The sequence below is a fragment of the Ambystoma mexicanum genome, chromosome 10 (assembly GCF_040938575.1).
Source record: "Ambystoma mexicanum isolate Mex_15411 chromosome 10, UKY_AmexF1_1, whole genome shotgun sequence".
Taxonomy (NCBI): Eukaryota; Metazoa; Chordata; class Amphibia; order Caudata; family Ambystomatidae; genus Ambystoma; species Ambystoma mexicanum.
In genome coordinates, this window is record NC_090932.1 from 892,729,454 (window position 1) to 892,745,471 (window position 16,018).

Below are 16,018 nucleotides of genomic sequence, written 5' to 3' on the forward strand. Positions count from 1 at the left end.
ACTCCAGTCTGCAGCTTGCTTTCCTTTGGTGTCCCAACCAGTGTCAGCAGAGGTGAGTCTCTTGTTCTGTTCATGTCCCAGCACCTTTTAATCTTCTCCAACCACTCGAATGCAGCGTTGGTTTCCTGCTTCTAGTGATCTTCATTACTCCAAACCTCTTCCTCCTCTCAGTATTATTAAGTAGTGGGGGGTGTAAGTAAAGTTTATGATCAGTTATAATTGGAGACTCTCTATTCACATTACAATATGCCATATAAGAATGGGGAAAAGGCAAGTGGGTGTTACCCAGAAAAGCAGGCACAGGTCTGATTGGTCCAGCAAATGCACCTCTCCTCCCCGTGGGTTGTCCTCCCACACATAGCCACTCCTAGGGTCAGGTAGCTTCTGCCTTTCCCTGTCCACATGAGGGAAGATTTCCCCAGGCGACTTAGTGACGGCGACGCTAGATTTGTCACGCCACTTATCACCACCCATCCACATGCCAGCTCGATATGGGCGGATAGCAGGGACTTGGCCACCCCTTATATCATAAGCACTGGCTAATATGCACACACTCATACTAGCACCTCCTCAATTATTTTCCCATACCCGGACTCCGGTGCCCTGAGGGTGTTCAACCTACAGCGCTTTGTGACCATACTAATGGTGAAAGGTGCTATACAAGTGACTCACTACTAGTACTACTTCTAGACAAATCTGTGTATGTACACATGCCTGTCATGATAACTAGTTTCATTGTCACTTCTTAGATTAGAAGGAACTGTTGAAATCTCTTGAATTCTTCTTTTGACTATATTAAAGGGATTGCGCTCACTAGTGAAAGTATAAAGTACACCATTCTTTACTTTGGGCCTCATCATGAGTTGGGTGGTTGCCCTTAAATCAGGCAGTAACAGTATTAGGGTTGCCAATACTGCTCCGCCGGAACACGAGTTGCTGCAAATACCACCAGACCCAAAAAGTACCAGCGCTCTTACAGCTGGCGCTATTAACATCCGTACAGCCTTGCCCCCACTGGTGAAGCTGGTGGCAGTCCTGCAGTTCCTGGGAACGGGCACCTTCCATCACTCCGTGGCCATGATGCACGGCATGGACAGTCAACATTCAGAGCAGTCCTAGGCCAGGTGGTGGATGCCCTCCTGCGCCATGTCAACCAGCACATTGCACTGCCCACCACCCAGGCCTAGGTCAATGACAAGAAGGCACGCGTTTATGCCACTGCACAACTGCCCAATGGGATAGCAGCCATCAACTGCACTCATGTTGTGTTGGTGGCACCCCATGCCAAAGAGGTTGTATACAGGAACCAGAAGCACTACCACTCCTTGAACGTGCAGGTGACCTGTGGCCCTGACCTCATCATAAACCACTGCTGTGCCCGATACCCAGGATCCACCCACGATTCTATGGTCTTATGCAACAGCACACTGCCGGGGTACATGGAGAGGCACCAAGGAAAAGGACCTGGATAGTGGGGGAGTACAAACCCATCCACATATGCACTTTGAAGCACAAGACAAAAAATGGGAGGTAGCCACAGGAAGCATTGCATGTCAAGAGGAGGCACTAGCAGCACCTGTGCAGCACCTGCACCACCGGCGGGGCAACTCCAAGGGTGCATGCACACGTTTGACACACCTGGACACACAGATGGTGATGAACACACACTGCTGCCATCACAATGACACGTAAGACCACATGAACCACAATGCATATTGAATGTGGCTCAGTGCAGATCCACACAGCAGCACCGAACAGCATGTCCACCCGTGCCACAGCCGTCTGCCCATGAGCAGTCAACCGGAACACGGCACAGAGCACCTGCCATAATGGCACAGGGTGCATGTACAGGACAAGGAATGTATGGAATAATATGTAAAGCATGCACACCCATCACACATACACATTGCATGGGCCGGACGCTCACAAGAATACTCATGGCTAACAATGGCCAGATACATTGAGACTGCAGACCCATGCATGAGACAAATGACTGATGTCCCTATTCCACCCCATGCAGGCGACTCTGGATATCTGCAGCTGGCGTGGCTGATGACCCCTGTGAGTGACACATGTACAACACATGAGACCGCCTACAACCATGCCCACAGCTGGACCTGCGTATGCATAGAACGCGCCTTTGGACTCCTGAAGGCACGATTCCGGTGCCTAGACTGCACTGGAGGGGCCCTGGTGTATGCCCCTGACAAAGTACGGAAAATCATCTTGGTGTGCTATTCTCCATAACATTTGCCTAAGGAGGAATGTGCCCCTACCCCCCAATGTTGACAGGCCACACCCAGAGGAAGATGGAGATGACAACCATGTGGCGAGAGCCAGAGCAGACACCCACAGGGATGAGGTGAGGGCAGGGAGATTGGCCCGACAGGTACTAATAAACAATTACTTCTAGTATGGTCACCTGTCTCAGTACACAACCAGCACATTGTGAATAAAGAGCACAATGACACAATCATGAATGTCCTTGCATGTTATTTGTTCAACAAAGCTTTATGTAACTGATTTCAACCAACTGTCCTCCCTCCCCCACCCACCACCAACACCCCAGCAACAGTTGCCCCTCCCCCACCCAACACCAACACCGCAGCACACAATCCCCCCTCCCCCCACCCACTACCAACACCCCCGCACACAATCCCCCCTCCCCGCAACCACCACCAACACAACAGCACACAATCCCCACCTCCCCACACCCAACACCATGTCCATGACATGGCCATTCAGGCCAACAAGAGTCATGCCATTCATGATTGCTGGGCAGAGACCCCCTCACCCATCTCGAGCACGCTCTGTCCCAACCCTGTCAGTGAGGCTGTGCAGGCTTCCACAACTCTCCTGGTCTGCGCATTGTTGCGGGCCATGCTCCTCGTGGCTGCTTGGATGGCATCATTAATAGCCTGCATCTGTTGGCTGTGTTCAGTGGCAATGTTCTCCATTTGGCACTGCCGTTCCTCTATTGCATTTATCCACTCCATGACAGCGCCCTGGGCGGTCGTTAGCTGGGATGGAGAGGGGGGCCGCTGCCTGGTGGGGCTGACAACTGGGTACCCATAGGAGCTGGTGTTAGTGTCTGCTTCCGGGTTGTGTGCACGTCACCAGCATGCTGGGCCCTGTGGGCTTGGGCTGCGCTCCATTTCCTGGGGGACGCAGCCGACTGCCAACACCTTCTGGCTCACCTCCTGCCAGATCTGGGTGCAGCGCTGGCTGGATGTTTTCCTCTGTCTGGCACCATAAAGCTCTGCATGGTGGGCCACAGCTTCATCCACCAAGACAATGAGCTCTCCCTCTGTGAACTTGGGTTTGCGCAAGCAATCTTGGGCTGCCTTGCCCCTTGTCCTCCCCTGAGACATTGTGGATGCTCTGGGGGTGTGGCTGGCTGCCAGGGGCTCTGATTTTGGATGTATTGTGATTTTCAAAATGCCTGCCGTAGTGCTTACCTTTCCAGCGGTGACGCATTTCCCACATTCTTGTGAAGATGGTAGCGCCATTAGTGCTGGGTTTTTGGGGGGTAGCCCACTTTCCGGTGCTCTTTCCATGGGGGGCAATTAGCGTTACTGCCAGGGCTGTGTGCGTCAGCCCGCATACTTGTGATGCAGCACTATTTGCGCCATGGCTCCTGAGGATACCGCTATTTCTGCTTGGCGGAAATAGCACCCACATGCTGCCCAACTCGTAATGAGGCTGTTTGTATTTTTCTTCACCAAAGAATAATTCTGTGGAAGATGTGTGTATCCATTTGTCTGGCATATTGCATTTTCATTTCTCAAGGCTGAATCTTCCCCGTTGGTTCAGTGGATCTCAGATGGGCATTATCATTGTGGTAACATTTTTAAGGAGATGAAGCGAGTGTGTAAACAATAAACAATTAACTTTGAAGAAGTAATGCTTTATCAACTACAGTTTGGGCATATTTTTTTTCTTTACATAGTGATGTGTGTCTTTATGTACATTAATTTCACCCATGATTGAATGCACAACGTTACAGCAGACTGCTCTGTAAGCTTTGTATTTTTGTTCAGCTAAAGCATTTAATTGTAATCAAGCAGATGTTTTTTGGTAGTGGTTGTATAATTTAATTTTTATCTTTTTATATTACACTTTGACAATATCTTTAGAGGTTACTGTTGTTTCACGAATCTTCCTTTTCTTATTTTTTTAATGAGCATGCAATCTACAAAGAAATTTGTCAGCATTTACTTAATTTTCTTTTATTTTCTGCTTACATTTTCTGTACTGTGACAGATAGAGGAAATCCGTCCCTTCTCCCCTTCCTGTGAGGCTACAAAAGTGAGCCTGTTCCGCAACACCATCCCTAGGAGTAGGGGCAAACGGGACCTCACCGGGAGAGACTCCCGTTTAGGGGACAAGGACTTCCTCTGCTGAGAGGAACTTCCTCAAGTGGTACGTACCATGACCCACATGGGATGTTTAACAACACTAGCTTCTATGAAATACCAATACTGGGACGAGGATGCTGGAATAACAAATCCTGTGAAATACCAAATCTGGCACCAAGAATCCATGATATCAGGAACTGTAAACTGTCAATACTGCGAGGAAAGTCCTAATGGATATGGTTGTCTCAGTAGAAAAGGTCATGTCACTTTAAAACCAAATCCACAGAGAGGTGGATAAACGTAACTCTGAGAAGAGACGAATGAGAAGGAGGCAGAGAGAGAGAATCCCACACACGTCAGCTGGGAAAGCCCCAGAGATACATGACTCGAGAAAGAGAGTGAGCAGGAGAGAGAGAGAGAATCAAGTACGTCAACAGGGGAATCCCTGAGGCTGCATACATGTTGATGGAGAGAGAGAGAGAAGCCTCACGTTTCAAACTCACGTAGTTTTGCAAAGCAGTGTGCGGGAGCAAAGGCAAATTGAGAACAGGAGTAAGCGGAGGGGCAAGGGCCCTACAGAAGGTGGTGGCGCAACCAGTAACGGGAATCCCTGGTGAACAGAGCGTCCAAACAATATCACTGATACCGCCAGCATTTGGAGGCCACAGCGTATTGTGAAGGCATCATGTAGCAAGACACAGACAACAGATTCAAAGTTCAAACAAAAATGTATTTATTAACTTAAATGGCAGGATGGTGTAAGTCCTACCTTTCCCTATGCCAGTGGTCTTCAAACTTTCTTGGCCTGGTCCCACCCTGACCAAAATGTGAGCAGGCCGGGACCCCCAAAAATTCCAAATGGACAGTAAGTCCAAATGGCTATGCAATATCATGCACCATCACCGCAACCTACTCCCAGTGTAGTGCCTGGGGTCCCCTACCTGCTCCCATCACAGTCTCTGGGCTCCCTCATCCCACTCCTAGCTGAGTCCTGGGTTCTCCCCACCCTGCTTCCACCAATGTCCATGGGCTCTTCCCGCCCTGCTCCTACCACTATGCGTGGCTCCCCGCATCCTGCTGCCACCACAGTCCCCGGGCTCGACACACCACGCTCCCATCAGAGTACGAGGGCCAGTGGCAGATGGTGAATCTTTTAAGTGGAGGGGCATACATATTTCTCCCAGACATGCCACAACAACCAAGCATAGCGAGGGCACCCGAGCCAATCAAGGTTCCCCCCCGGGGAAATCTTTTAAAATAATTGGTTAAAATGTTGCATTTTTTAGCATGCTTTTAAAAAACACTGGGTAAAAAGCCAAACAGTTTGCACTTGGTGCTGGGGGGCGCAGGGGACAGGCATGGTTTTCTTTACTGGACATCTATGATGGATGTCCAGTAAAATGATATCATCCCTGTCCCTGTCCTCTGGGCCTTGCAGCACCTAATTCACACACACAATCAAAGTGATTAGGTGTGTATTGCGCTGGGGGGCCTGGGTGAAAAGCATGGTATTTTTTACTAGACATGTATGATAGATGTCCAGTAAAAAAATACCATCCCAGTCGCCTGGGCTCCACAGCACCTCAGGAGATCTGATTTAGGCAGGTGGGTAGGGGGATTGTGCAACAAAGGCATTTTTACAACCCTCCACCCCGCCCCTCCTACTCACCAAAATCAGCTCCATGGACAAACACCCACAAAAACATACACACATTCACACAGCAAGTACTCTATCATTCACACGAGCACCCATCATCATACACTCACTCATAAAACAAGCATACACTCATCAATACACAAAAATAAACAAAAAATAAATGAACATAAATGTACCTTCTGCACCGGACCTGAAATTTCCTCCCCATCGCTCCAGCTCCTGCATCATGAACAGGGATCAGGAAGCAAGAGCTTCCTGGTTCCTGCAAATGCGTGTAGGCGCCTGTGTGAGGGTGCTGAAACGTCCTGCTCCAACCTTCTCTGTAGGTATATGCGAGAAAGCGCAGGAGCTCCCGCTCACACATACAGACATGCAGTTCCCCAGCCAGCATTTCCAATGAGCTATGCAAGGCTTTTGAAGCAAAGCACCCCCAGGCGTGCATGGCTCGTTGAGCATATGCGGCTGGGGAACTGAACTGTCACTGGGCTGGCTCCTCCATAATGGGTGAGGGGGCCAGTGGGTTGAAACTCCCTTGCCCGTTATGCACAAACCACACCTGCCCAGGACTCTTCCCTGCCACACTCGATCTTTCCCCATTAAAAAAATAGTCTTTTTTTTTACACATTTCAGGCTGGGGTCTCGTGCCCCTCCCCCCGAGGAATGCAGCCGTGCCCCTCCAGTGGGGTGCACCCCACAGTTTTAATACCTCTGCCCTATGCTAAGGTGGGAATTCCCTACCTAAAGAAACTAAGGATAATCTGAGTCAGTAAATTCAATTTAAAATTCTGTCTGTGTCCAAAACCTATACTTGCCCTCACAAGTAAACTATACAATTTGTAGGGATGACGGCAACACATGAAATAGTGTTCCAAATAACGTTCTGAGCTTCTTACTTCTCTAGGCTTACTCTCCAACTCCCCTTCCCCAAGTTCAAAGCAGTTCCACAAAGCCTTAGGGTTTCTTTCCCCAAGTAGACAACACAGTTGCAAGACGGCCTCAGGATTCCCTTGCCCAAGGCTATAACACAGTTCCAAAATGGCCTCAGGGTTTCTTTCCCCAAGGCGACAATTCTTTCAACTTGCCAATGTATAATCAGTTCAAGTCTCGTAAGTCTCACGACCAGTTCTAGGCCACTTTTATAATCCTTCAGGTTCAGTAGATCCATATTGCTATATTTCGCTTTCACTTCAGCAATCTTAATTATCAGTGAAGATTCCTTATCTGGACTTTCCTTGGCTTTTCCAGACTGGGTACTCTTGGTCTTGATGCAGTTGTTGGACCACACGGTTCACCCTTTACAGGTCACAAAACTGATAACCCTAGGTTTCTTGCCTACACAGGTTTCTCTCTCATCACACCTGTGCTTTGGTTTGCATTCTGAGTTCTCCTGGCCAGTCTATTGGCCTTGCCACAGTGTAATCTTCCACATAGTACACTTCTCCATACCAGTCTCATGCCTTTTCCACAGTGTGTTCTTCCACACGCCTCACTTCATGGTGCTCACTCTCTTCCACCAGCTCGGTTTCACAAACTTTATGAATGTTCATCACTGGCTTTTCACATTATTCATAATGTTTCATCTTTTGCCTGTTCAAAATATTCATCACGTGCGTCTCACACCCATTTCCATTTCATTCATGGGTTTCTCACAGCTTCCCTTCAAGTCAGTATTTAATGATATTTGCAAAGCGTTTTTTTACTTTGATATTCAATAACACAAGCTTATTATTTGCGCTCTTTCACTTTAAAGATCAGCGTTTTGTTCGTAGTATGCAAAAAAACCTTTACGTCCGGCTCACAGTCACTTGTGCATACATTGTCCTTCAATCAGCATTCCCCATGTGCCTTGCAATAGCACAGGAGTGCCCTGGTACAAGTTATCCCTTCACCTCACTCACTAGTCCTCGGCGCCTCCTCCAGGCATTCTCTCTCTCTTCTCGGCTCAGCGCACAGTTTCCTGTGGGTCTTTGAGCAGTGCTTGCCTGCTAGGAATCCGGCTGTGGGTTGCCGGTAGTCCCGCCTTTCTCCTATGGAAGATGTTGGTGGCCTGCAGCACCTGTGAGTCTTTCGTGCCCCATGGCTGGCTGTGGGCACTTGACAAAAAGGCTTCTGTCAGCCTGGATTCTTGCACGGCGCGTTCAGGCCCTGCTGTCACAACTTTCTGACAGCACGTGCCAGCATCCTGGCCTCCAGACAGGACCCTCCTTGTCAGCCTTCTTCTCTGCAGGACTCAGTCTTGCTACTCCAGGCCCGGCGTCTCTCCTGTTGGTCTCCCTTTCCCTGCATTCGGCTCCACCTTTTATGCACCTGTAGCTCATTAACAGGTTGCAGGTGGGAGCCCTTCTGTGTAGTTGCCTGATCCTCACAATGGTTCCCAGGCCTCTTCCTCGTCTCAGTACCAGAGTGGTGAACCTGTATGTTAGTGTGTACAACTCCTAGTTGCCTCCTCCTCGTCCCAGTATTAGAGTGGTGTAACTGAGGGGAAACAAAAGGAAGTGATTGACAACAACCTATACAGGTGGTGGGAGGGTAAGGTTTGTTCTCACAAGGGAAGGGGGGGTCCTGCAGACACCCTCTCCCCAATCCACATAGACCCTCCACCCAGGTGATCCTCCCTCGCGTCTCCACCCCCAGAGTCAGGATCCAGGAGTGATGGTCTCTCCCTAGCCACCTGAGAAGAGGACCCGAGAGGAGTAGGTGTGAGGACGCCTTCAGGTTTCTCATAGTATGTAGTCAGCCATGGAGGAAAGGCCACACCATGAAGAGGCCGGGATACACGACGAGAGACACCAGCAGACCGTGAAGCGAAAAGATACCTGCAAGGAAAGAGGCTCCCACTGACATTCTGCTACTGCACGGAAGGTAATGAGGAGAACAGGAGAATCCAAGGGAATCATTGTATGACCCAGCAAACTCACCCCAGTACAATATCTGAAACAGAGGTTAATTTGAAACAAAGGAAGTATAAGTGTGATAACTTTCTAGAAAAAACTGTTGAACAACTAAATAATAAGAAAAGAGACGGATTGATAAGAAGACCCTGGGAGAGTTGGAAGATAGCTCGACATTCTGTACATAACCAAAATAAGCTTGAAGAGGATGCAAGATATGGAAAAGAGCCTAAGGACATAGGCAATTGAACCACATATTAAGTTAGCACCAACAAAGCTCAGAAAAGGGATATACTGAGAATCACAGTCAGGAAGTGAGAATTATTAGAGAATTCCAAGAGGGATAAACCAAGAGAACAGAAAGCCCAGTAACCTAATTAAGGAATTGAAGAGTTTGATAGAAGAAGTTACAAGAGACTATTCACAAGTCATATAGTGAAGGTCTGGCCATAGAAGTACCACCAGAAGAGTGGAATCATTCTCAAGAGACTATTTTTCGAATCCTGCATTAAAAGACTGGTACTAGGAATTACCCTTAGGATAAGGGAGCCAATCTCCTCACCTGAGTAAGTTTTCTAGTGGTAGGGTCAGAAAAGGAACGTTTTGGACATCAGACATATTTCTTTGTTAAATATTCATGATTGACTGATGAGCACCCTAGTGTGACGATTCACTAGGTATCCCTTCTCATGAGGATATGGAGGTGAGGCTGCTACCCAATGTTGCCCATAGGGGTGGCATAATGCGGGAGGACCTCATTGGGAGCGGCTCCCCTCCTGGTGATAAAGACGACCCCACAGCCTCCCAGTGTCAAGCCCAGGCCCAGCTAAACCCTGATACCCAAGCAACTGAGGGGGTCCTGCCATCATACAAGCATATCCCTTTGAATCCTCCAATTGTCCTGACACCCTCCAGCGAAAAAGTGGTACTCATAGACCTGACCAGCGATAAAGTTTTGCTTGACGCAACCTCCAAAGCAGTTCAAACTGGAGATCCGATCAATGAAGATACTCATTTGCATGACAAAGCTCCAGTAAGTTTGGTTCCCGAGAAACCCACTGATATGAAACCCCCATCTTCGGACGCCAAAGAGATGTTTAGTATATTTGAGTCCAAACGACAACTACTGAAACCACCTAAACAAAAACACCAAAGGAAAAACCAACAAAAAGGATCTAGAGCCTTCCTCAAGAATTTAACGCTTCCTGCGGCTCATCAATCCGTTACTTCAACTAAGCAACTACCCAAGACAGACCGACTTGGAGCCACTCTAACCGATAAGCCGATCATTCGGCACGTTGAAATAGATGCAGAATCTTTGGACCTGCTGATAAATCTTTCAACACATTCATAGCCACATAGGAACTCCATTATTCACAATGACTCCCAACTGAATGTATCGTCTCAACTGACAGTAGACTGTTATGAACAAACCGGTTCTGTAATCCATTTGACAGCCTCTTGACCTGGCTCATCTACTGCAGCCTCAGCGTTTCTTGAAGATTCGACCCCCAGAATAAATCTGGATCGTACAGCAATATCAGATACATCCCTAAATGATATTACATTACCACAACAAGAACTAGCTTATCTGAAACTCCCACAATTCGTAGACCCACTCAAATCCTCCTCAAAGAATACACTGAAGTTGGAAAGAGTGGCCAGAAATGATCAAGCCTTGATCCTTAATCGAACAAATCTACTTCGGCTTCTACATGCCATACCCGGTCTAACCACAATAACAACAAAGGACATCAATTTGGTAGAATTCACCAATTCAGATAAACTGGACTCAATATGGATTGATTGTAGCTCTAATAAAATCCTACAAAGAATTACAACTCAAACAGATGCCTTTCAAATTCTGGGATTCCAACTTAGAACCATTGAATCCAATCCAGATATGCAACATGAAACACACAACACTGCCAGAGAAATCTCCATGTATTCCCAACTTACAACAACGACTAACTCATCATTCCCAAGCGGTACCTCTAATCAGAGTAATTATTCTTACTCTTCTGCTAGCGGAGCAGATTGCCAAGAGCTCTCAAACCACTAGATGGATCGTTACCCAATTAAGAGAGTGATGAATGAATCCTCTAGATATCCAGACATAACTTACCAGCATTAGCAACCAGGTGAACAGGCTTCCTCTCTGCTAACGGTCTGTTCATGGAACACGAGAGGCCACCGCCACCTCTTCGGACATAATAGATCAGAATTCTTAACAGCCGATGTGATATGCCTCCAGGAAACATGGCTCCACCAAAAGCCGGTGTGTGATGGTTTTAATCTATTCATGAATCTAGCGATTGTAAACCCAAAAGGATGCCCTTCTGCAGGACTTTTGACCTTAATCAGGATGGACTTCCACTGGCAAGAAGTCAAACATGAAATCGTCAACCCTTGGGTCCAGATCATAATCCTGCTCCTGGAACCTGGTTCTATACTTCCAGATCCTCTTAATCATCAATCCAATGAGTATCAATACCTCAGCATGCTAAATGAATATTGGAATCCTCAAAGCATTACAGATGAACTTTTTATAGACTCTTTTTTTTCAACATTCGATGAAGCTACCCTCACTTACCCTGGTTTCAACTTCATAATTTGTGGGGACCTGAATATACACTTGTTCTCCAAAGCAGGCCAAGAGCTTGATGAGTATAATCTAGAAGATCGTGTACGAAGATGGTCCAAAGAGATGCTGCAACGTAATATGATGTGTCTTGATGCGATTGATACAACAACTAACCTACCTACTTACATGGTCACGAGATCAGAGCAGTGGAATCATTGACTATATATATCGATCAACTACCATCCGGTCACCCATCCAATGTGCAGAAAACCTCCATGTCGAAGACATTGATCACTATATCCTAATAAGAGCTTGGTCGATTCCAAGCCAATAGCTCAACATATTTAGAACTCCCAGAGCTTGAAATAAATAATGCAAACACTTGTTTGAAATTAACAAAAACGCAAATTAACCAACTGCCTGAAATCTTCCGCTCCACTAAAATGAAAGATAAAAAGAAACTAAAGTATGTATGGCTATTTCACAACTTGCAAAAGGCAAACAACAACAAGAAAATGACGTTGATACATGACCACAAGCACGCCTACTATCCAATAATAGCTGCTAGGAAAAAAGAACTAAGGCATTCAATAAAACAACTAAAAAAAGGCCCTGCTATTATCCAGAATGCTCAAATTAAAAAAGCCAAACAAAAATTCAAAAATTGGTCAAAAAATCACAAGATGATATTAGAACAACATGATGCAGAGACAATGCTGCGAGCTCTGGGACCAGGTAATACCCACTACTTGTGGAAGCTTCTAAATCATCAACGCTCGAAAGGCGATAATCAGATTTCTGAAGTTTCCGAAGCAAACTGGAAACTACACTTCCAACACCTATACCGACAGTGACCTATTAGACATGGAGAAGACTTGGTTCCCTATGATGCCAAATGGTCTCTTACATGGTCTCTTATTGACATTATTGAAGCTTAATGTATCAAGAGCTCCAGGGCCAGATGGCCTAACCAATTCAATCATCAAAAAAGACCCTGACGTATGGGCCACTTTATTTCTACAAATTCTTGAAATAATCAATAAAACAAACACCATACCACGCTCATGGCAGAGAGCCATTTTGATACCAATCTATAAACAAGGCCCGTCTGAAGAGCCTTCAAACTACCGACCTATTGCCCTTTTAGACCCACTGTGCAAACTCTTTGAAAATCTACTATTACAGCAGCTTAACAAATGGGCAGTGGGAGCGAAAAGAAATGCGACAAGACAGACAGGATTTACGAAATTCCTGGGCACGACGACCAACCAGTTTATCTTGAATTTAATTAAACAAGAATCATACAGAACTAAAACCCAGACGTATGTTGCTTTCATTGATCTCCATTTAGCTTTCGACAAAATCAACAGAAACATCCTATGGTCTAAACTAACGAAATGGGGCTGTCCATATTACATCATAGAGCCAATAAAGCTCCTCTACTCAAACACGGAAATTCGGATCAGGTTATCTAAAGCCGGCCTTGTATCTAAACCCATCAAAGTGTGGCATGGGTTGAAGCAAGGCTGCCCACTAGCGGCTGCACTTTATAACCTCTTCACCTCAGATTTGGAGGATTCATTGGCCTCTCCTCTAATAAATCCACCAAAATTGAACTCCACACTCATTCCAACTATATTATATGCAGAGGACATTGTACTATTTTCAAAGACTCCAAGTGGATTACAACTCGCGTTAAATAACATTCATAACTGTATGATTACGAATGAGATAGAAATAAACATCAAAAAACCAAAGTGATGGCTCTTGCATCGGAACTTGGGTCTTCACTCAAAGCTATCTCCTTCTTTCTGAATAGTGAAAAAATCGCCCAAGTCAAAACTTTCAAGTATTTGGGGATGTGGATTAATCAGTCCCAAACTGAACAACCATGGGCAGTTCATCTAATAGCCAAAGCCAGAATGTTAGCACGTCAAGGCTTAATTATCCACAAAAAATTCGGAAAGTATTCGTTTAAACCGGTCATCCTTTTTTATAAGCAGAAGGCAGCCCCAATCCTCACATATGGTGGAGAGACCATGATCAATCTCCAGGATGATATATGAAATAAACTAGAACGTATTTTTTGGTCAAAAGTACTCTCATTACCAAATGCTGTTCCCGCTGCACGCATAAGATTTGAACTGGGCCTGCAATCCCTGAGTTCCTTAATAAAATGGAAGCAACTGGATTTGCTAAGAAAACTTCTGAACGATGACTGCATCCCGGCATGGGACATATTGCGATCCAATTCTACAAACATCAATGCCGTAGCTCTGATCAAATGGAAAGTCTTTGTTCAAGCAGAGATGATCGACAATGACATCATGACAGATACCCTGCTCCATAGGCCGCAAAAAGCGAAATTGCAACTAATAAGACTCGATTGGATACAGACCCAAACCATTAAAAACCAATACAAACTAACGCTGAATTGCACAAATGATAGCAGAGCGTCAAATGATCTTCCACCTTACCTCAATCTATTTCCAGATCGCCTAATTAGAGACTTATTTCTCCGGCTGAGATTGAATATTTTACCTACACAACAAATTAATGGAATCTGAAATCGCTCTCCGAATCCAAATCAGTCGTGCAGATTTTGTTTGCAAGCAGCTTCAATTGAAACGATATTCCATCTCTTGATGGAATGCACTGCATTGGCAGAAAAACGTACTGCAATTGCACGGCTATATCTAACCTCTGCAAGACCTTTGGATCCAGATGAACGATGGTCACGTATCCTTTCTGGAAACAATCGAAGAATGATTACTGCTGTGATTTGCTTTTGGACTGACATTATATCCCAATTTTAATTTAATATTATTCTTTCGCTCTGGAAACTCCTATTCAATGTTCTTAAACTGATCTTTTTCTTTCAGTTTGTAAATTTGTTTTGGTTTCTTTTCCCTATCGATGTATTCACTCTTTTTTGATAAATACAAATGTAAGGTTTAATTATATAAACCAATGACATTTTATAAAAAAAATAAAAAATAAAATAAAGACGACCACCTAGGTAAAAGTCAGCACAACACCCGGAACCTAATCCTCTGAAGCCTGTTACCACATGTCCATCAACCCCCCTTTGATAGCACTTCTATTTGTTATTGTATTGTAACATTATACCAGTTACTTCTACTGAGACGAAGATTACTAACAATACTGATAGTATGACAAACTCCAGTACTGGCATGAAAAAGATCATCCAAAGCATGAATATTGCCAGCAAGGCCAGTACTGAGACGAGGTGGACACCAGGAGCCATGAAGAATGGCACAGAGAAGATACAGGAACGGTATAGACTTCTGTCATGGAGTTGTCCTGAGAAATACATACAAACTGACACAGAATTTCGAGAAAGAGAGCAGCACACCAGCACGAATGATAGTCTAGCCTGAGAAATTTGAAGGAGATGCACAGAACACAGTGGGGAAGCTGAGAGCAATCTGCTTCCAAAGGCAAGGGGGTGACGACTGGAGTCATTTGACCGGTGGTGGCGATCTGGTTAAAGACATGACTGGGGCCTGGAAGACGGTGGTGAGACCTCTGGGAGGTGGACTGAGCGATCCAGTAACGGCTTCTACACCATCGGTGAAGAGACCGGGAAGAAGGTACGTAGAGCGAGAGCAGCAGAGGTCAGAAATGCCTGTGCAGCCAGGCGAGAAGAGGCAAGCACCCAGGATGAACTGGTCAAGAGTTCCGGAGCCAACATAGGTAACGGGCATGTCACGGTGTCAAGGTATTTATTTTTATTTAGTTACTTTTTTTTATAACACGTTAATTACCTGAGTTTCGTTTCTAAGCACGGATCCGGGATTCGAACCTCTGTGGGGCTTGGAGGTGCGGGAGGGAGAGAAACCACATGAGAATAATGATACAAAGCATCTTCCTAATGGCAGTACTTGGGAAGAGAGTCAACCAAGTGGGCCTAGTGAGAAGGGAAGAGAACCAAGGGTATGGGACCCAAACCAAGGTGTAATCTATATTGACACAAACCATCTTCCTCGTGGCAGTACTTTGGAAGAGAGTCAAAAGGCCTTGTGAAAAGGGAAGAGAACCAATGGTGTGGGACCCAAACCAAGGTGAAAGCTATAATGATGTGAAGCATCTTCCTCATGGCAGTACTTGGGAAGAGAGTCAACCAAGTGGGCCCAGTGAGAACGAAAGAGAACCAAGGATGTGGGACCCGAACCAAGGGGAAACCTGTGTTAATATGAGTCATCTTCCTCGTGGCAATCCTTTGCAGGGGAATGAACCAAGTGGGCCTAATAAAAGAAGAATAGAAACCAAGGCCCGGGAACCAAACCATAGTCAGCATGCGAGTTATCTTCCTCGTGGCAGTACTTGGCAGGGGATTGAACCAAGTGGGCCTAATAAAAGAAGAATAGAAACCCGGGTCAGGGATCCAAACCAAAGTCAGCATACAAGTCATCTTCCTCGTGCCCGTACTTGGCAGGAGAGTGAACCAAGTGGGCCTGACAAGCAGGGACATCATTTCACCAAAATGCCAGGGGTAGTGGAAGTG